Source organism: Nuphar pumila, chromosome 11 (genome assembly GCF_984573655.1).
Source record: "Nuphar pumila chromosome 11, dmNupPumi1.hap1.1, whole genome shotgun sequence".
Lineage (NCBI taxonomy): Eukaryota > Viridiplantae > Streptophyta > Magnoliopsida > Nymphaeales > Nymphaeaceae > Nuphar > Nuphar pumila.
This window is the reverse complement of record NC_143259.1, coordinates 38,608,790-38,631,517: the sequence shown is the minus strand read 5'-3', so window position 1 is coordinate 38,631,517 and position 22,728 is coordinate 38,608,790. Positions and strand designations below refer to the sequence as shown.

Genomic DNA, 22,728 nt, shown 5'->3' with positions numbered 1-22,728 from the left:
GTATAAGCAGGTTGGGTAAATATTCATTTTTAAATCGGTTTTGGGTTTGGGTTGGTTTGGACGATACGTGGTTTTACGTTTGGGATGGTTGAGGATCATTAGAGTAGTATGAACCAGGTTCAAGTTCACGATTGGTTCGGGTGCAAATTGCATAGGACTGTTTGGGTCGGGCATGAAAAAACAGGTTGGGTAAAAACTAACTCGAGTCTTCGCTTTTCTTACCCAAGGACTGACCCATTTCTAATATCGATCTCAATTCCGACCTAATACCGATCCAGTTTCTACTGGTGAGCTGTGCAGGTTTGGGTAGGATATTCAACTTAATCTGAATCCAGTTATTAAGTACACAACATTTGAAAAATAATAAGGTTCGAATTAGGTAAGTTTTACATCAGAATCTAAACGAATGTGAGTCCAAGTCCGAATCCAAATCAGACTACTATTTAAGCTAGTTGGACCTGGATTTCATATGAGCTTTTCCGAGATTCAATGAGGCAATATCCATTTAAGTTGGATTAAGTTATACCTCCATATCGGTTCAACTTACTCGAACTCAGACCCGCTTCAGCCTCTCTCTCTCATGGGTCAGGCGATAGATCGAATCATCAGTCGGAGTTCTCGACCAACAGTTTCTCGGGCAAGTCGTCCTCATAAAGTGACAATAGACTATAGCTAAATATCAAGCTCTCCAACTGGTTGCTTACGTTCAGGGGCAATTAGTCATTGACGAAGAAGACAAAGAATTTTTTTTGAGACAGTGCCAGTCTTTTATATGTGGCCAAATATGCCCCATCACTTGTTTTTAAGAGCACTAAAGTTCAAGGATACATTTTCCTTCGAGAACCCTCTTTCTCTCCGCGTCTCTCTCTCTCTCAGAGTCCTTCCCTCTCTCTATTTCTCTCTCATTCGGATCTCACCATCGCTATAAAGCCCCAACTCTCTTCTCCCCACCTCCTCTTCCTTCTCACCTTTCCCCTCCTCTGCCTCCTCCCTGCCGAACAACTTCCGGCGTTCCCTCTCCCTCTCCGGCCGGGCGACCTCCCTCGCGATCCCGGATTCCGGCCACACGTCCGGCGATCCCCGAAGCTTCTCCGGTACGTGTCCTCCTCGTGATCGCTCCTGCCTCTCCTTTCTCCTCCCGTTTCCTGCGTTCTCCGTAGAGGATCACGGACAGACTGTTTTTTTTGTTTCTTTTTTGGAGTGGAAATTCGAGGTCTGCGATCTCCGATCGACGAGATTGTTGCATCTTTCTCTTCATCATTCTTTCGGGAATGAATTAATGAAACACTAGGGTTTTCTTTTCCCCGCTGTTGATTGGGTTCTTGTTGTTTCGCTTCTGTTTGTCGTCTTCCGTTCTTATTTTTCTCTCTCTTTTATTTTGAAGTTTGAATTGGTTTGAATCTGATGAGATTATCTACTTTATTTACTTCATTCTCCTGTAATTCTTCTATGTGAATGCATGATTTATGTTTTGTGAATTCTTTCATTTCTTTTACCAAGCCATATGAGTTTTTTGAATTCTGGTTTTTTACTGATTCGGCATTAGCACTTTTAGGTAAAACTTAGGGGGTCATTTTCTGTGCAGATCATCACTAGGTGACTGCATTTAATGGGCGTTAAGCTGTTTATATGTGAAGTTCCTGTCATGTTTTCTACGGTCTTGCGCATTTTTTTTTAAATTTTTATTGCAATAAAAATTTAAAAAATGCATGAAGAATGTAGAAAATTTCAAAAGAAAAGCAGACAACTAGTCACTGTGCTCTGTTTTTCTTTTGAATGTTTTGCACATTCTTGGCAGCATTTTATTTATTTATTTATTGCATTGATTGATTTCATGTGAATCATCAGAGAATTCTAATTCACTTGTTTATCATGTATTGACATGGTATGCACTTTTTGTTTAGCCCTTCATGATTACTCGATGGTTGTTATGAAATGTCCATGAAGGAGTAGTGCATCTGAATGTATTGATTGGAATCGGTCTTGGATGTGTGTCTGCATGGCGAGAACAAAAGCTTCTGGTGAAAGCGTGAAGACGTGGCTTCTGTACTTGTTCTATTTTTTATATCATTGATATATTTCTACAAAATGCTTTCTTTTTCCTTAAATTACTCACGTAAGAAGATGATATAATGAGCATTATATTTTCATGAACGTGGCATATGATTGGGGATGGAATTCATTGATGGTGGATGATTACACAAGATGCAGTTTGAATGGGCGATAACAGGAAAGGAAAAGAGAAAAAAAAATACAAAATAGAACAGTGATTGGACAGGAAATTGGTTCCCCACATCATAAACTCGTCATAGTTTGAGAGGATAATTTGCTCAGGTGTGTTGGACTGGCAGCACTAATTACTTATCAACATAGATTGGCTGTTAGCATCAAATGTAAATTACAGTACCACAAGCTTGAGCACTCTCATCATGAAGGGCTCAATGGTCAATGAATAAGTGATTTGTCCTTAGAAAGATTTTGGTTGGACATAGAATATTTGGTCAATGCCCCTTCTAAATGAAATTAGATATTGCAAGCAGTTCCCTTTCCATGTCTAATTCACCATTGAATGTGTTGTGTCCCTTATCCAGATGAACTTGTAAGCGGATCACCACCTTAATAAAAGTCAAAGCATCCCTTTCCTAATTCTCAGACAATGCCTATATCTCCTTTAACTCAGTGCAAATATCTGGTACTTTGACATAAAAATTTGTTGATGGAAAAATGCGTCATTCTCTTTGAAGGGTGCAAGTGTGTTTGTTGTTCAGGTAGACCACTCATCTGTCTGGATATCAATAGCTATAATTCCACTTGCTTGAAGGAAGCCACCAGAAGGATTCTTCTTTTGTGCTTTAGGTAAATAACATCCGTGCAAAGAAACATCAGAATTTTAGACATAAGGCCCTAGTCTCATCTCTTTGCATATGATGTTGGGTTAGAATCCAAATTAACCTGTAAGCCTAACTCAAGTCGGTCTCATGTAGTTTCTAAAACACACTGAAGTAGGGACAAATCACCAAATCTCCATTAGTTCCCAAGCTGGTGACATACTTGCCCTATTTTGGCTCTAGTAAAACCAGTTGACACTAAATCTTGCAAAGAAAAAGATTCTTTGAAGGCATACTGGAATTGCATTGACCTTCTTTTGTCATTACCCTTTGCTTTTCTCATGTCTCTAAACCATCAAATGCGGGTGACTTGCTAGGACATCGCCTTGTCCACATCCATGGTTTGAATTTTTTTACGGAGTGGTAATCTATTTCAAAGTTGTCAACCTTGGTAGGTGGCAAGGAATTCATGACATCCACTTTACTAGTCTGCTTCCATGACAAACTGATCTTAAGTCATTGTTAACATATAGGTGAGCAACAAAATGAAAAGGAACTTACTAGAAACTATCTGTGCAGATCGGTTAGGCCTTTCATTGGATTAACAGCCAAAAAGGGAGAATAACATCTTTAAGGATGTACCAAACATAGCCACAAATATTGCTGATATTGTGAAAATATCATGATATTTACAGGAAATATAGGTCAGCCGATATTTTCAAAATATCGACTATAACAAAAGTATCATGATATTATCGTGATAATACACAATATTATAAAAGAAATCTTATTTTATGTACTTGAAAAAGATTTCCTATTTTTTTGCTTATTTTATTTTGTAAGCTTTTCTAATTGTTTTTTTATGTTTTCATAAAAAATACTGCTAAAACATATTATTTCTTATCTTTTTTATTTTTTTTTACATTTTTTAAACCATCTGAAAAATTTCTGAGGAAAACTGCTCTTGGAAAAGAAAAACAAAGAGAACTAATAAGAACCTTGTGGAGAAATTGCCAAGAATGGTATTTGTGTCTATGGTGTGAAGACTAGGGCTTTTCAGATGGTATTTGGCATCAGAGGCCGATTTGGCAATCAGACTGAAAACTTCTATGTAGTATCTTACTGTGTTTGCAATATACTTGCAGACTTTCTCAAATTTATAGGAAGAGAGAAAAAAATAAATTACCCTTCTTTGCCATTTTTCATTTCCTTCTTTTTTATGAGATTTGCCAAGAGTTTAATAGAGAAACCAGTAGATTAAAGTCTTATAAGAAAGATTCTTGTCAAGAACATCCCAAAAACATGATTAATCGTTATGCTTGGGCTAATTTATCAATGATGATTGATATGCGATGTGGTGCTCAATTGATGCAGTTGAGGAATTATCTTTTTAGTGAGATCTTAGCTTGCACTTTCATCTTTTTCTTCCTTTGCAACTCTTAAAGTGCATTGTTTGTCCATTTTCTTCACCATTATCAGACCTATGGAAGTTGCAAACCTGTCAAATGAGTGTATCCCTGAATCAGATAACAAATGTTTAACTAGAAAGTTTGTTGTTCAATGCTCAACCCAAGTAGCGATGAGGTAGCTATCAAGGCGTATATTACTTGGGAACTTTGCTATAAGTTAACACGGATTTTTGCTAGAAGACAGCTCTAGAGGTATTCATAAATTAATCTAAATTGGTTCTCAATGCTAATAGTGTAGCCTTGTATTAAAATAAATCATCTTGCTTCTGCACTCCTTACTTTCTGTTGGAATCAGAGATTTTAAAATTGCCAATATAGATTCTTGAGTAAGCTTCCAGATGTTGTACTCTAAAAGCAATATTTCTTAAAACCGATTTCTCAAGTATTGCCAATATTTCAAAAAAGCCACAACTTTATCACAATATTTTCATGCACTGATTATTATCCCAAAAATATCATGGTATTTGAAAATAATACATTTTTTAAGCTATGTCACACGGACTCTTCTAACAGGGCACTGCACCCGCACCCGCACCCAGGCAGGTGCGACACTTGGTCACAACTACCTTTGTGTTAGGTGAAGTCCACTGCACTGAGGTCCATTTATATCCAAAAGTAGATTCAGTTAACCCTAATCAAGTCCATTTTTATCTATATATTATATATATAAATACATAAATGCACACACATACACGTAGTGTTAACTTAAAACTGTTAAAAATTATATATATATATATATATATATATATATATATATATATATATATATATATATATATATATATATATATATATATACCCTCTCTGCATCCACGCACCCAAGTTTTTTTAAAGTGCCGCATCCGCACCCGTACCCACACCCGCTTTGGCACCCGCACCTATGTGACATAGTTTTTAAGATATCATGATATGAACCTAATATGACCTGATAACCTTTTAAAATTTTGAAGGTTTTTGTATTTTTCTTTTACATTATTTGTATTTTTTATGTTTTATTTTGGTTGACTCTTTCCCAAGGTTTTCCTGAAAGAAACAAAAAGTTTTAATTTATGCCCAGAGTCTTCCTTGCCCACAAAGTCTTAATGCCAATATTTGTGACATATCAGATGGTAGGGCCATACCAGCTATGTCTATCTTTTAAGGAGTTTTCTCTTAGGAATAGTATATGGGGGTAAAATTAGAGCATGTGTTATGTGGCCCCACGTAGCAATCACAACTTCTAATACATTTGGCTAGATTGTGTTAACCTTACCTTGGTTTTATCTAAGGTTGCCAGACTAGGAAGCGGAAGCGAGAAATGTGTCATTTTAAAATTTATAGGAAGTGAGAAATGAGGAATCAATTTAAGAGCGAAACAGAAATACACAAGGAAGCAATATGGGAATTTGAATAGAAATCAAACAGGTAGCAAATAAAAACTAAAATAAAAATGACTATTCTTATATTTCAATTTTTTTAGTTTTAGATTTAAATTTTTGTTAAAATCTAACAATGATATTACCAATTTAGAGAAAGTAGATGGGAAGTGAGTGGAAGCATGAGAGGAAGTACATGAAAACATGTAAAGAAATACGAGAGAAGCATATAGGAAGGCAGTAGGGAAGCATGGACCAAGCATGTGCGAAGCATAAGAGAAGCATAGAAGAATCGAGATTCCCATGAAATTTCGGAAGCGGGGAGTATCGCGCTTTTGAGCAAATTTCTAGGAAGTGCACTTCCCCACCTACCTAAGAAGCTTCCGGTAACTCTGGTTTTATAATTTTCATACAACCTAAAGTGCAATTACACTAGTTAAGTGGCACGATAATCATTAGTATCATCATCATGCTTTACCATCTAGTAGGTTCAACTTGTTCGAGTCTTATTGCACTTTTTTTCCCTGTCTAATGCTATACCTTGAGTCCATGTTCTAGTGTCTTTCTTGAAGTTGTTGTTTCCCCCCTTCTCGTAGCTCCTTTATCTTGCGTCACATTAGCCATTTGTACTACTTTTTTTTTTTCTATACTTCCGACCTAGTTCTTCTTTGATTGCTTTGTCTGTAACCTTTCTTTAAGAGGCTCATTTATGATCTTTCTTTATGTTGTGAATTGATGGTGATAGTGATCCCTAGCCACATGCACTCTATCCTTTCACAGTTTCTTATTTGCCAATTCTTCTGTGATGTATCTTATAAGTTGTCCCTTTGGCCAGAGAAATGCCCACTTATCGCATATCACGCTAGTTTCTCTTCACTGTATACACCAGACAAACAGTCCTCCTGTTGATGTCTTCTTAAACACGTCATATTGTTGAGGAAAAATGCTTAAAGTTTTCTATTTTAATGATGACATCCTTGGCTTGTTTTAACACTAAACTTGCATTCCATTTATTCTACTATTGTTTCTGACCCCTTTAAGCCGAGGTTCTCCACAATACTTCAGATTATTGTTTGCCTCTTCATTATTAAAAATTATACCATTTGCAAAACAATGCATGCAGTGGATGCTAATCTTGTAAATATTTTGTTTTAGTAAGACCCATAATGTCATATGAAATAGTTAACGAGATCAATCTAGTAACGCTTTTCCCTGGGAATATGTTACAGGAAAAGGATAATTTGCAACTTTGGTGATGCCATTTTATTTGCTGCCAGTGGAAAAAGTATAAGCCTGAGACAGTTTTTATTGGCCAACTCTAAGTAGGCTTATGCTTATCTACTTGTATATTGAATGTAGGTCTTACATTAATTCTATCTTTGACTTTGTCTTGAATAATGTCTAAATAATCATCTAAGCATAAAAGATTAGTGGAGGATTTGTCAAATAAGAATGTTTATATATATAGGAAAACCCGTATCTTCGAACACGTTCGAACGTGCAGCATTACGCCACACGTTCTATATTTTTTTTCAAAAAAGTGACATTTAGCGGCGGTTTTGAACCACTGCTAAATGTCATTTTTCCGCCCAGAGATTTAGCAACAGTCAAGACCGCCGCTAAGTCTCGTGAGCGCAAAAATAAAAAGCGACGAATCATCGCTGTTTGATCGGGCACGATCAACGGCGCCTCTTCATCCAACATATCTTTAAACAATTTATGTGTTTGAAGATACGGGTTACTCTCTCTCTCTCTCTATATATATATGTGGTAAGCTTTGATGTTCCTAGAGAACCTACTCCTACCTACTAGAAATTGTAGGTTGCATCTTCTCATTCAGACCTTATGGATGTATTTAACATAGTTTATTTGATAGGAATCATGTCTTGAATAATGTTTTTTGGACATAAAAATAGGATTTTTAAGTCATAAAATTTTGGTACATTGTGAGCTCTTGATTTTTGAGTATCTTAAAAAACCTACATGTATGCCATAATCACATGATCCGAAAAAAAAAGGTTCAAAAATTCTGAAATTTTGAAGCTTCTATTAGGTGAGAGTAGGTGCTCAATTACTAATATATATATATATATATATATATACATGTTTCTGGATAGCCCAAAGTCTTGATAGTTAGCTCTAGGTCTTCCAATCAAAAAACATTGTTGATGAAGACGTATAGGTGGGGATTGCTATTTTCTATGAATTTCTCATTTCTCGTTCAATGGTGAATCTTTGCTTACTTCCTTTTTTGAGGATTGACGAATATATATATATATATATATATATATATATATATATATATATGTATATATATATAGCTGCACAACCCTTAGGTGCGCAACTACCAGCCTAATTGCGTTGCTGTCCATCCCGGGGCTTGTGTAATGAAGTAAGCAAAAATACAAATATCGAGTGTAGAACGCTTACAAGTCCAACAATGGACAAGAAACAAAAAGAGAATATAAGCACTTTAAGTGCACACACATAAATCCACAAAGGGATAATGCCATAAGGCAAAAAGATAAATATTATTGAGAATGAGTGAGAGCGAACTATTTACAGCATGAAGGGGGAACACCCCTATACATACACAACCAAGAGGAGGAGGAGCTATTGGGAGCTCCCCACACATGGAGTCGTTGGGGGCCCTAATAACTCCATGGTGGGAGCCCCAGTGCTCAAAAGGTGAAAGAAAGAAAAGATAAAAAAAGAAATAAAAAGAATAAGTTGTTTTTAATAAACAACTTATTATACAAATGAAAAGACCAAAATGCCTCTATCGAGCAATATAAAGAAATATATATATATATATATATATATTAACACTCCTCAAACTTTACGAGAAAAGAATCGAAAGTTTGCTAAGAAGAAAGAAAAAACGAGAAGTAGGAAGAGCTTTGATGAAGAAGTCGGCCAACTGATACTTCGAGGTGACATATGGCAATGTAATAGTTCCTCCTAAATATTCATCACGAACACAATGGCAATCCATCTAAATATATTTGGTGCGCTCATGAAAAGTATGATTGCTTGCAACATAGATTGCACTTTTGTTGTCGTAGCATATCTTTGATGGAGTTGAGATGATGATACCCATATCATTGAGAAGACTTTTAAGCCACACTATCTCCATTGTTGTAGTGGCCATGACACGATATTCGGCTTCAGTTGAGGATAAAGATACCTTTTGTTGTTTCTTGCACCTCAAAAAAAATAGCGAATCTCCTAAAAAACTACAAAAATTAGTAGTTGAGATTTTATCATTTGGATTATCTCCTCAATCAACATCATTATAAGCAGTTAAATCAAAATATTTGGTTGAGGATAAGAAAAGCCCTTTTGAGATAGTGTTTTTAATATAGCACACAATCCTCATTATTGTTACCATGTGCACTGTGGTAGGAGCATGTTGAAACTGGCTTGCCGCATGAACAACATGAGCAATATCAGGTTGGGTGATGGAGAGATAAGTAAGCGATTCAATTAATTGACGATATGGAGTAGGATCTTCAAGTAGTACACCATCTTTGAGTCTTAATTTGGCATTGACTTAGCACAAATGCCAACAACAAATTTCATTTGAGAGAATATATCCTCTAGGTGAATTAGCCACTTCAATGCTTAAAATGTATCTCAAGAAACCCAAGTCAGACATATCAAAAGTTTTCTTTAAAATTGTTTTAATTTTAATCACTCATTCTTTATCGTTTCCATGATTATATTATCAACATATGGAAGACGAATCACAATAGTGTCACCTCTTTTCTTGACAAAGAGAGCAGTGTCAGTATAGCAAGAGATAAAACCCAAATTAATCAACACATTACTGAATTTGTCAAACCAAGTCTTAGGAGTTTGTTTAAGATTATACAAGACCTTTTTTAATTTAAAACTTTTTCATTTAAATTCGCCCCTGTAAGAGGTTTCATGTAAACTTTCTCACAAAGATTGTCATTTAAAAAAGCATTTTTAACATTTAATTGATAAATATGTCATTTTTAATAGACGCAATGTCAATAAGAGATCGAACACTTGTCATTCGAGCAACCGGAGCAAAGGTTTCATCATAATCTATTTCATATTCTTGAGCATACCCTTTGGCAACTAACCTTGCTTTATATCTTTCTAATGACCCATCACTTTTGGTTTTTACTTTAAATACTTATCTACGTCCTATAGGTTTCTTACCTAGGGGAGGATTAACAATTTCTCATGTGTTGACTTTCGTAAGAGCATTAAGTTCAAATTTCATAGCTTCATTCCAATGAGGATATTGTTTGACATTATTATAATGAGATGGTTCATAGTATGAGTGAAGAGTTATTAAACATGCTCTAAAATTTAGAGAGAATGATTCATAGGATACAAATCTACTTGGTGCATTAGAAATACGATTTGATTTTCTAGGTTGGGATTCTTCTAAAGGTATGTTTTGAGAGAATTTGTCAAGAGCACACGGATGATTACCTTCTCCCCGTCTAGTGTACACATGTCTATTACTTGATATATGTTCATTCAAATTCTCATATTGATTACTATCATTATTATCAAGAGAATGTTCATTATTAGAATCATTGTCAAAAGATTCAAAAACCTCAATAGAGTTAGACATATCATTTCTTGGTAATAAATCAAATAGAAATGAATAATCAATGTTTTCTCATTGATTCTTTACTCTCAAACCCATTTTCATTTTCAAGGAAAGAAACATCCTTTGATATTTATTGGGTCAAAACATCAGTATCCTTTTTTATTTTCTCCATAGCCTAAGAAAACACACTCCATGACTTTTGAAGAAAGTTTGTCATTTTTATGAGTAAGAACATAACACTTGCAATCAAAGATTCTTAGCCTTTTAAAATTTGGAGTCATTTTAAAAAATTTTCAAATGGAGAAACATTGTTTAAAGAGATTAAAGGAGGTCTATTAATTAAGTTGAAGTTAGAACGGCTTCGACCCAATTTTTTTTTTGGAATATTCTTGAAAATAAAAAGAGTCTTAGTGGTTTCTATTATATGTCTATGTTTTATTTCTGCTAAACCATTTTGTTGCGGAGTTCTAGGACAAGACCTTTGATGACAAATTTCATTTTGTTTTAAGTGGTTTTGAAAATCATTAGACATATATTCTCCTCTTGAATTCGATATTAGAATAGAAAGATTATTTAAGAATTGATTTTTAATCATTATATGAAATTCTTTAAAGAAAAAGAACACATCAGATTTATGATTTAGAAAATAAATCTATGTGTATCTAGTGAAATTATTGACAAAAATCACATAATATGAGTAACCTCTTTTTGATATGATAGGTGAAGGACCCCATACATCTGAATGTACTAATTCAAAAGGTCGTGTAGACACAAAAGTTTTTTGAGGAAAGATAATTGCTTTCATTTTTCCAAAAATGCAATCTTTACAAGCTGTCTTTTTCATTACATGTATTTTCCAAAAAGGAGAAAAGAGACATCTTTGAAAGGTGGTCAAGTCTCTTATGCCAAATATTAATACTTTTGACATTTACAAAATGACTTGGGTAAAAGAGACAAAAAAAATCTATAAAATAAAGATTGCCTCTCCTATGGGCTTGCCCAATCAACTTTCCTGACTGGAGATACTGTATGATGCAATTTTTAGGTGAGAGACTTTGCAACCATGATAAAAAATTTGAGAGACGAAAAAGATATTTAAATTTATTTTTTGAATCACCCTTATTTTTAGAACTAATTTTTTTTAGAATGTTTTGAATCAAGTGTTCCAATACTTTCTATTTTCAAAGAAGTTTCATTGGCCGTTGAAACATAAGATGAGGAGGGATTAGAATAAACTTTAGAAAGAACATTCTTATGAGGTGTCATATGAAAAGAGGCACCCTAGTCAAGAATCCACATACCTGGAGGAGATGAAGACGATGCAATGGAGGCACCCAAAGTTGAAGATGATTTAAGAAGTTTTTGAAGTGCCTCCGATATTTGATTATGTGCATCTTTAATATCTCCTGTATTTGTGCTTGCTTCTTCTTTCTTAGGTGTGATTTCACCCATGGTTGCCAGTTGAGGAAGCGGGAGCGGGAAGCGATACGGGAAGCGGAGCGGGAAGCGAGGCACTTTCAAAGTTTTAGGAAGCGGGGAAGCGTGGGACCACTTAGGAGCGATTCGGGAAGTGTCTCGGAAGCGACCTAGGAAGCGTCTCGGAAGTGAGGGGGAAGCGAAAAAAATAAAAAAATAAAAATAAAAATAAAAAATACAAAAAAATTGAAAAAAAACAGGAGAAGTGAGGGGGAAGCGTGGGGGAAGCGTGATGGGAAGCACGCTTCCCATTAAAGGGAAGCGCGTCCCCCATTAAAGGGAAACACGTCCCCCATTAAAAGGAAGCACACTTCCCAAAAAAGGGGGACGCTTCCCCCCCGCGCTTCGGAAGTGCGACGTTTCGCGCTTCCGAAGCGCGCTTCCCCTTTTAGCTAGGCGCTTTCGGTAACCACTATTATCAGTCTAAGCTTTACCTTTAAGCTTAGGACATATCAGTCTAATATATCCCGGTTCATTACAATAATGGCAAGTAACACCCTTCCTATAACCACTATTATAGTTGGGTCCATTTCCATAGTTATTAGTTTTTGCAAAGTGAGGTGGATTATAGGTTTTTACATTGGAACCTGGCTTAGTAACGACCAAAATATCATCACTCTTTTGAGTCATGCCAAGACGGGTTTCTTCTTGGCATACTTCGGCAAGAGCATCTTCAATAGGCATGACCTTGCTTATGTGACGAGGAGATGCCCTCACTTGTTCAAATTCCGGTCTTAGACCATGAAGAAATTGAAAAAAGTGTTCTTTTTCAATTTACTCTCTTCTCATTTCAATATCTTCGGGTGCCACCCATTTAGGCTAAAAAAGATCTAATTCATCCCAAAGAGGGAATAAAATACTAAAATAATCACAGACACACATGTCTCCTTGCTTAGTGGATTTATTTTTATCTTGACAAAAATATTGTCTAGCAAAATCTTTTTGGGTATATATACCCTTAAGAAAGAACCAAGCTTTATTGGTTCTTCTAAACTTAGTAATGTTGACACAAATTCTTATGTCAATATTGTTCATAAACTACACCAAAATCTTAACATGATTACTTTTCTAATTTTCTACCTTTACTTGATGATCATGAATGACTTTAAGGCGATCCTCCCCAATGAGAGTTTTTTTAACACTTTCGATTTTGGTGAGCTTCAATGATGGTTTAAGAGAAGTTCCCATCACAAAGCCCCAAAGCTTCTTTCTTCTAAGGTCATTCTCCATAGCCGGTGCCCACATCAATGAGTTTGATCCATTAAGCTTGAAGGAAGGCTCCGCCCTTGATTCATGCTTCATGACGATAAGAGATAGATTGAGACAAGGAGAATGATAGTACCTTTGTCACGATCTTTAAATATCATAAGAGAGGCTTCCAAGATCAAGAGAACCCAAATGACTCTGATACCATGTAATGAAGTAAGTGAAAATACAAATATCGAGTGTAGAACACTTACAAGTCCAACAATGAACAAGAAACAAAGAGAGAATACAAGCACTTTAAGTGCACACAGATAAATCTAGAAAGGAATAATGCCAAAAGGCAAAAAGCTAAATATTATTGAGAATGAGTGAGAAAGAACTATTTACAAAATGAAGGGTGAACACCCTTATATATATGTTAAAATGTATACTAAAAAACATTATTGTAAGTATAAATATATATACTTATATACATAGAGATACGTATACATATGTTATATGTATACGTATCTCTATATATAAGTATATATATTTATACATTTTTCTCTTTTTACCCAAAAAGGGTATTTCAGTCTTTTTACATTTTGCGCATATTCTATTTGGAATATGCTGTATTTTTTCCTTTTTATTTTTGTAATTCTTTTTTATTTTATTTTTTTCCTTTTTGCATATTCAAAAAGGTGCATTGGGGTCTCCCCAATAGAGTCGTTGGGGAGCCCCCAACGACTCCTTTGGGGAGCCCCCTCTTGCACCTCTTCTTTCTTGTATAAATAGGGGTGTTCCCCCTTGTTGTAAAATAAGCTTGAGAGTCTCAAGCACTTGCTTCCTTTTTATGAAATACATGCATTATTGCATGTTTATTATTTATACGCTTTTTGCGTATTGTGTTTAAGTGTTGTGAGAGTGCCTTCGTGCACTTCTTTTTTAAGTATTTATGCTTGTATGTGTATTGTCTCTTCGTAGACAATTTCACATGGTATCAGAGCTCGGTTGGTGATTAAGGATCGTGGGATTCTTCTTTTTTCGAGTGCCTCGAAAACCGTGCCTTCGGATTCTTAGAAGTTGAAGTGGTGGATCTTGCTTCTCAAATATTTTAGAAGGATCTTGTGCAAGCTAGAAGTTGAAGCATTGTGTTGGTACACCTCTTTCTCCTTTTCTTTACTCCTTAATGGGTGAAAAAGAGTCTCACTTCGCTCTTGGCTTCAAGTTGAATGGGTCCAACTAACGTATTTGGGCCGGGAACATGGAGGCTCACATAAAAGGTAAAGGATTATGGGGTTATGTGCAAGGCACTATTACGGAACCGGAACCCAAAATAACCATGATGGACGGAAATGAAATCAAGATTCTTGAGGGAGAGGAAAGGATCAAAGCTCTTAAAGAATACTCCAAGAAGCACGACAAATGGGAAATGAAGAACTTCAAGATTCTTTCTTGGTTCTTCGCATCCGTCGAAACAAAGATTAATGCCAACATTATCAAGTTCAAGAAAGCATCGGAAGCTTGGCATTATCTCGAGAAAATGTATACATCAAGAGATCTATCCCATAAGTATTACCTTCAAAAGAAGGCCCTCTCCCTTACTCAAGGTGAAATGTCCATTAGGGAATATTATGCCGACCTCTCCTCCATTTGGGATGAGCTTTCCATGCTTGAACCAAAATGGAGTGGAGAGGCAATTGAACTCCGCCACAAGCAACTTGAAGACGACCGGTTCTTCAACTTTTTGAATGGGTTAAGACCGGAATTTGAGCAAATAAGGTCATCCTTATTTAATCCTCCATCTCTTGAAGATGTTCTCACCAAATTAAGTGGTGAGGAGACTCGTATGAGTTTATGTAAACAAGGATCAAATGTTCTTGTGGTTCCTTGTAATCATGAAGAAAACAATGAGGTCAATGCCGTATCAAGACCCAGAAATAATGTAAAGACCTATCGTCCTCCTCATTTCAAATTCCAAAATCAAGGAGGAGATGGTGGACAAAGAGGAAAGAGGGACTATAGCAAGACTATTTGTCACTTTTGTAAGGAACCGGGGCATATCAAGCCCGTATGTCCCAAATGGAAGAGGCTTCTCGCCATGGCCACCACCGGTGTACCACAAAAGGAAGAGGCATCATCAAGTGGGTCACTCTCGTTGAATCAAATAGTGGAAGCCCTTCAACCTCTTCTCAATGGAGCTACATTCGGTGCCGCCGTGTCTACCTCTTCCATTCCAGGTAAAGTCTCTTGGCTTTTTGACTCAGGTGCATCTTTTCATATGTCCCCAAACATGTTTTCACTTTCCGATTTTTCAAAAAATGTTTCTCCATCCTTTGTTTCCACTGCGGATGAAACCTCTCTTGAAATTAAAGGAATAAGTAATTTTGAAACTAAAGATTTTTCCATTCCAAAAATTAGATTTATACCTAAACTTAACTTAAACCTTCTCTCTGTTTCTCAACTCTCGGACCATGGATGCGATATTAAATTTTCATGTGACAAATGTTCAATACAGGATCGCTGGTCCGGGAAATTGATTGGGGAAGGCTTTAGAAAAGGAGACTTATACTATATGGAATCTCTCCAACTTCCAAAATCATTTTGTAATGTTGCCCGGAACAAAGATATAACCATATGGCACAAAAGACTTTGTCATCCTAATATCACCAAGCTATCTTATTTACATTTTGCAAAGGATCTATGTAAAAGTTCATTTTCCTGTAATGATTGTATTCTCGGAAAAATGCAAAGTTTACCTTTTGAGCAAAGAACTATGTTCTCATCTAAAACCTTCGAAATTGTTCATTCCGATGTTTGGGGACCCGCACCTGTTGTTTCAAAAGGAGGCTTTTCTTACTATGTTATTTTTGTGGATGATTTCTCCAGGTATTCATGGATCTATTTCCTAAAGTACAAACATGAAGTTTTTACATGTTTTAAAACCTTCCACTCAATGATCAAGAATCAATTCAACAGTAATATAAAGATTTTTAGAAGTGATTCTGGAGGAGAATATCTCTCCAACCAATTTAAAACATATCTTGAGGATCACAGAATTATTCACCAAAGGTCTTGTCCTAAAACCCCTCAACAGAATGGATTGGCCGAAAGAAAACATAGGCACATCATTGAGACCACTAGGACCCTGCTTATTTCTCAAAACATTCCTAAGAACTTTTGGGCTGAAGCAACCCTCGCTTCTGTTTATCTCATAAATCGCTTACCATCTAGGATATTAGGAAAAATATCCCCTTTTGAGATCTTATATAAACTTGAACCTGATTATAATAGGTTACGTGTTTTTTGGGTGTAAATGTTTTATACTTACGGATAAAAATGACAAGCTCTCTCCCAAAGCTATCCCCTGCGTCTTTCTTGGGTATTCCGAAACTCAAAAAGGGTTTCGTTGCTATGATCTTCGAGATGATAAGTTATATGTTTCTAGAAATATAACGTTTTTAGAAAATGAGAGTGGATTTGAAAAAAATGTTTATCAACAAAAAATTTTTGATTACTCATTCCTTTTTGATTTATTGGCTAGTAATGATGATATATCTAGTGATGATGATGTATCATCAAATCACGATGAGGAAAATGATGGTGATGTTGAAGAACATAATCCTCTCAATGATCAAGAAAACAGGATTTCAAGTGATCCGATAACCTACTCCCGTAGAAACCAAGACACCTTTAGAAGTGCCATTGACCAATATAGTGAGCTTGTACCTACTCTCGATCACCGAAGATCTGAGAGGAATAGGAGATCGCCAACTCGTTTTGTCTCTTTTGATTCTTTTTCACCCCGGTATAGGGCTTGTCTTAGTGCCATTCACTCTTATTTTGAGCCAAAGAATTTTGAAGAAGCTAAAAAATGTATAGAATGACAAGAAGCCATGCAAAATGAACTTAGTACTTTCAAAAGGGCTGAAACTTGGGATTTCCAAACTCTACCCATAGGAAAGAAAACTATAGGTTGTCGATGGGTTTTTAAAGTTAAAACTAAAAGCGACAGATCCCTGGAAAGGTATAAAGCTCGCTTAGTTGCAAAAGGGTATGGGTAAGAGTATGAAATTGATTATGAAGAAACTTTTGCTCCTGTAGATCGAATGGTTACAGTTAGATGTCTCATTACTATTGCATCTATTAAAAATTGGAACATTTTTCAAATGGATGTGAAAAATGCTTTTTTAAATGGTGATCTTAACGAAGAAGTGTATATGGATGTCTCACCAGGCATGAAGATTCCTAAAGATAAAGTTCTTCGTCTTCGAAAGGCTCTCTATGGTTTGAAACAGGCTCCCAAAGCCTGGTATGACAGATTTACCAGTGTAATGTTGGAAAATGGTTTCTCCTCATGTTATACTGACACTGCTCTATTTACTAAAAAATCTAAGGCAGGGATTGTCATATTATTGCTCTATGTTGATGATATGTTAATTACAGGTGATGATGTTCAAGGAGTCAAGGGTATTAAGTCCGTCTTGACTTCAAAATTTGAGATGTCAGACTTGGGTTTTCTGACATATTTTCTTGGAATTGAGGTTGCCTATTCGCAACGTGATTATTTTCTATCTCATTCTAAACTTGCTTGTGAGATTATTGACAGATCCGGGATTTCTGATGACAAAGTATGCGAAACTCCTGAAGTTGTGGGAGCAAAAATGAAAATTGACGATGGTGTTCCCTTAACCGATCCTACCCCCTACAGGCAGTTGGTAGGTTCGTTAATGTATCTTAGTATTACTCGACCTGACTTGTCACATGCTATACACATCGCCAGTCAGTTTCAGCACGCTCCCACAACCGTTCATATGAGTGTTGTTCTTCGCATCATCAGATACTTGAAGGGCACAGTAAATAAGGGAGTATTTCTATCTTCTTCTTCTGATTTAAAATTACTTGCTTATACTGACTCAGATTGGGGAGGCGACCCTAGTAACCGTCACTTCACCACTGGTTTTTGTGTTTTCTTAGGTGAATCTTTGATTTCATGGCGATGTAAAAAGCAACAGAAGGTCTCTCTGTCATCCACTGAAGCCGAATACAGAGCCATGACATCCACTACCATGGAAATTGTATGGATTCGACGCCTTTTGGAAGATATGGGAGTGCCTATCAGAGAACCAACAAAGCTGTGCTGTGACAATAAAAGTGCAATCTATATTGCCAAAAACCACACCTTTCACGAGCGAACAAAGCATATAGAGATGGACTGCCATTATGTGAGGGAAGAATACTTGAAGAAGGTCATTGATCTACCATACGTGACGTCTGAGTATCAACTTGCGGACTTCTTCACAAAAGCTCTTTGTTCGCCTAGATTTCATTTCCTTCTTGACAAACTTGCGGTTATCACACCGTAAGTTTGAGGGGGGGTGTTAAAATGTATACTAAAAAACATTATTGTAAGTATAAATATATATACTTATATACATAGAGATACGTATACATATGTTATATGTATATGTATCTCTATATATAAGTATATATATTTATACATTTTTCTCTTTTTACCCGAAAAGGGTATTTCAGTCTTTTTACATTTTGCGCATATTCCATTTGGAATATGCTGTATTTTTTCCTTTTTATTTTTGTAATTCTTTTTTATTTTATTTTTTTCCTTTTTGCATATTCAAAAAGGTGCATTGGGGGTCTCCCCAATAGAGTTGTTGGGGAGCCCCCAACGGTCACAATTGTGACTGTTGGGAGCTCCCCAACGACTCCTTTGGGGAGCCCCCTCTTGCACCTCTTCTTTCTTGTATAAATAGGGGTGTTCCCCCTTGTTGTAAAATAAGCTTGAGAGTCTCAAGCACTTGCTTCCTTTTTATGAAATACATGCATTATTGCATGTTTATTATTTATACACTTTTTGCGTATTGTGTTCAAGTGTTGTGAGAGTGTCTTTGTGCACTTCTTTTTTAAGTATTTATGCTTGTATGCGTATTGTCTCTTCGTAGACAATTTCACAATATACACAACCAAGAGGAGGAGCCATTGGGTGTAGGACTTGTGCTTTTAGAAAAAAAAAATAGTTTATTAGCCTGGGGTAACATCACAGGATTTCGGTCCTATTGTGTTGGCCTTCGGGATCGAAGTACGGGTTGGGCCGACCGGTCCACCTTTGGGTATGCGCTGGTTGTCTCGTCCCTTCTACCAGCGATGCGTTTCTGGCCTTAATTGGCTGGGTCGTGCCTCTGGTACTATTACTTTGAAGAAATTAGTGTGCTCAAAGCAAGTTTGCGCTGGCCCCTCTTCCTCGGACTCCCTTTCTTTTCACTTCCCACTCAACCGAGCTGAGCCCTCGACAGGGCCAACCCCTGTCAGCCCCCCTTCTAGTTGCAAGATGGGGACCAGGCCGAGCCCGGCCTGACCACCGAGCCCACCCCCTCCTATTGGTCGCGTAGCCAGCCGAGCCGACCTCAGCTCGGTCTCTGTTTTCAGACCGAGCTGGCTCAATTGAGCTTTACCCCCCCCCCCCCCCCCCCCCCGCCTCTTGTACCGAGCTCGGCTTAGTCCGATTGGCTCGAACTGAGTTCGGGTTTGACCCTTGCGATGCAATCATCGTCACAACAAGGTTTTAATATCATTCTTTATGCAACGCAATGTAATCTTTTTAGCACTCCACACCGGCACAACGGACGTGACATACTTACCAAGGCATGAGCCTTTAAAAACCTACTCTCGAAATTGTCAGCGAGTTCGACCATCTTCGAGGTAGGAAAAAGTTGCATACTAATACAAATGATAGAATACTTCTAACTTATATATATATATATATATATATGCTTTTAACTCAAGGACGCAATTTTGTGTATTCTTGTCCATTTAAAATTATATCATTTATTTTGCCACCATGTTGTTATGTGCACAGTCTACTGCTTACGCAATTTATTTAGCCGATGTATGGTTTCGTATATCATGCATTGCTTACGTAATTTATTTAGCCGATGTACAGTTTCATACATTATGCATTGCTTACGCAATTTATTTATATTGATGTGTGGTTTCGCACATCGGGCCTTGTTTTATGTCATTTACTTTGTCGCCGCACTGTAATGTGCACAGGCTTACGCTTTACTATATATGTATTATATATATATATATGACTTTATAAGTTACGCATACTCTTGCCTACTTTAGATTATACGCACATTTAAAGACGCAGATTTGTGCATCCTCGCCAAGTCTCTATTTTTTAAAAAAGGTTTTCACATGCAAGATTTCAAAGCTTGTATCATTCGTTGTCTCAAAAAGCAAAAACAGGTATTTGATATTTGCGTATTCGCAATTGAGTCTTTTCCTCGAACCTATATAACGGAAAGGCTTCGACTACGTAACCCTAGGTGGTACGTATGTTCGGTTCTTCGTTTTAATATTCAAATTGACTTGGATATTCCCGGCCTAAAGCACATGACTTTGAAATTTCTAAATGATGTTAGGATTTCTTTCCGAGAAACTAAGATCCTTCTCATCGTAGTGGTACTATAAGACGTGCACGACATGCTAGTACTATGATGATTGGATGAGAGATTTATGGTTACCTCGTAGCATGAAAATGCATGATGATTAAAAGAAAATCACATAAATGGTGATTATCGCCTTCACAAGTAAGATGCTTGACTCCTCGAGTAGCAATTGACTCGGTGTCCCTGGTCATCAGAGTTAGGGGATGAGGCTACAAAAAATTATCTTAGGTGGTAGATCCTATGAGCTTCTATAGAAGTTTGGATGCATCCCTTGCCATGAATGCATCTGGGGAATTCTCTCTCGGTCACTGGTCGTCCTCTTAGGAATGAACTCAACTAGTTGTTCGAGGTATCAAAATACATAGAATAACAAACCCTCGGGTAGTATAAGTTGTTTCTATGTTTCTCTTGTGTGTACTCTCAGAACGGTTAATATCAAAACAAGATTATCATGCTCATTTTACTTATTGTAAATTGCACATCACGAAAGCAATATCACATGTGTTAGTCTTGTTCTGAATTTTGATATTTATCCACCTACTAGATTTTTATAAGTCTGACCCGTTTTATGAGGTACAGGTGATGATTAGGTCGGTACGACATGCGATGGTGCGATGACGTGATGATATCGAGATCCCACTATTTTTTTGACGTTTCGTTCTTGAGCACGTTTAGTAATTTTGCACAAGGGTTTCTTTTGAAATTCTTCTTTTGTATAAACATTAATTATCAAAAAACCTTGTTTTGAATCTATGTGGTTTTAAATGCTTATATGAAGATACAAATCCATTGTGTAGAGGAAGGTTCGCCTGTAATGCGCCCAAAGTCCGTTGACTTGTTACTTCAAACACTATTCTTCCATTGAATTGCCATTTTAAATTCTGAAAAAGGATTGATTGCAAAACATTTAATTTTTTCCTAAAAAGATTACAAGTTCGAGATTTTGGGGCGTCACACGGTCATATTTATGACCGTTGGGGCAAGCCCCAACCACTCCATGGTGGGGGGCCCAATGCTCAAAAGGTGAAAGAAAGAAAAGAAAAAAAAGATAAATAAAGATAAATAAAAATAAAAAGAATAAGTTGTTTCTAATAAACAAATTATTATACAAGTAAAAAGACCAAAATGCTCCTATCGGGCAATACAAAGAAATTACAATATATATATATAGTAGCTTGGACGGCCGGTGCAAAAAATGCTAAAAGCGTTTTTAATCTTGGTTTTTGACTGCCGCTAAAGGTCCGTGTTTCCGTTGGGACCTTTACTCAACCACCGGTAAAAGGGTTTGTTTTTGCATTTTATGCTGTTTTCAGCATTTTTTGCGGGAAAAACGTTGAGCGTCCATCACTCCCTTGATGGATGCTCAGCGTCGTTCCACTTAGGGTTGTGCTCCTATGGATTACGCAGCTACACCCGACTCTCTCTCTCTCTATATATATATAATTGTACCTACAATGGATTCTAACAATGCAAGTGTTTTTCATGGAATCTAACCTCGTAGATGTGTTCAACGTGTTCCATTTAGTGAGAATCAACCCTTGAATCATGTTTGTTCGATGAAAAACATGTTCTATTGAGTCAGGAAAATGTGGTGAGTTTGTGGCCAATTATCTTTGCCTCACTGAGAACTTGTACATGTTAAAATGTAAACTGCAATATATATATATATATTATTTAATATTATTATATTTTCTTTTATTATTTTCTTTTTCTATTTTTTATTTTCTTTTTTAGCATCTAGTTCAATAGAAACTAGATATTTTGATCCAGTCAAGTTCCTGTTGGAACTTGACTGTGCAAGTAGCTGTTGGACTGTAGTCCAACAACTATAATAAATGCTGTTGGACTATAGTCCAACAGCTATAATAATAAATGCTGTTGGACTGTAGTCCAACAGCTATATTAAGAGACGTTGGAATCCAACGTCTCTTTTTGGAGAGCTCAAAATGAGCTCTCCTCTCTCTCCCATTGTTTTGTATATATAGGGGTGAACCCCTTCAATGTAAATTACCATGCTTCTTAAGCATTTTGTTCATGAATAAAGTATTATTTATTTTTCAAGTGTTCTTCCCTTTATACCCTTTCAAGGGTCATGCTTGCAGTGTCTCCAATAGACACTTGTTTGTGAGTTATTTGTGCATTTGTTGAAGACCACCATTTCATTACATGGTATCAGAGCTACGAAATCCTTAGATCTTGAAGTGCTTCCGCCTCGATTTTCGTGCCACATTTACAAAAGGTGTTTCATCACCTTGTTCTTGTCTCAAGAAGATTTGTTTGAAGAAAGGCGAACTTGTGCTAAAAAAAAAATTGGTTTTGTATCCTCTCTTATTCCTTTGTCTACTCTTTTTC

The 22,728-nt window shown here is 36.5% G+C and overlaps 1 protein-coding gene across 1 annotated transcript in view; it reads left to right on the top strand.

Annotated features, from left to right (window-relative positions):
• The first annotated feature begins 919 nt into the window (after positions 1–919).
• LOC149822281 (uncharacterized) overlaps positions 920–22,728 on the top strand; it is a 36,682-nt gene continuing 14,873 nt past the window's right edge. Inside the window, exon 1 of the mRNA XM_089980965.1 lies at positions 920–1,094. The gene's annotated coding sequence lies outside the window, so the exon portion shown is untranslated. The remainder of the gene's footprint in view (positions 1,095–22,728) is intronic.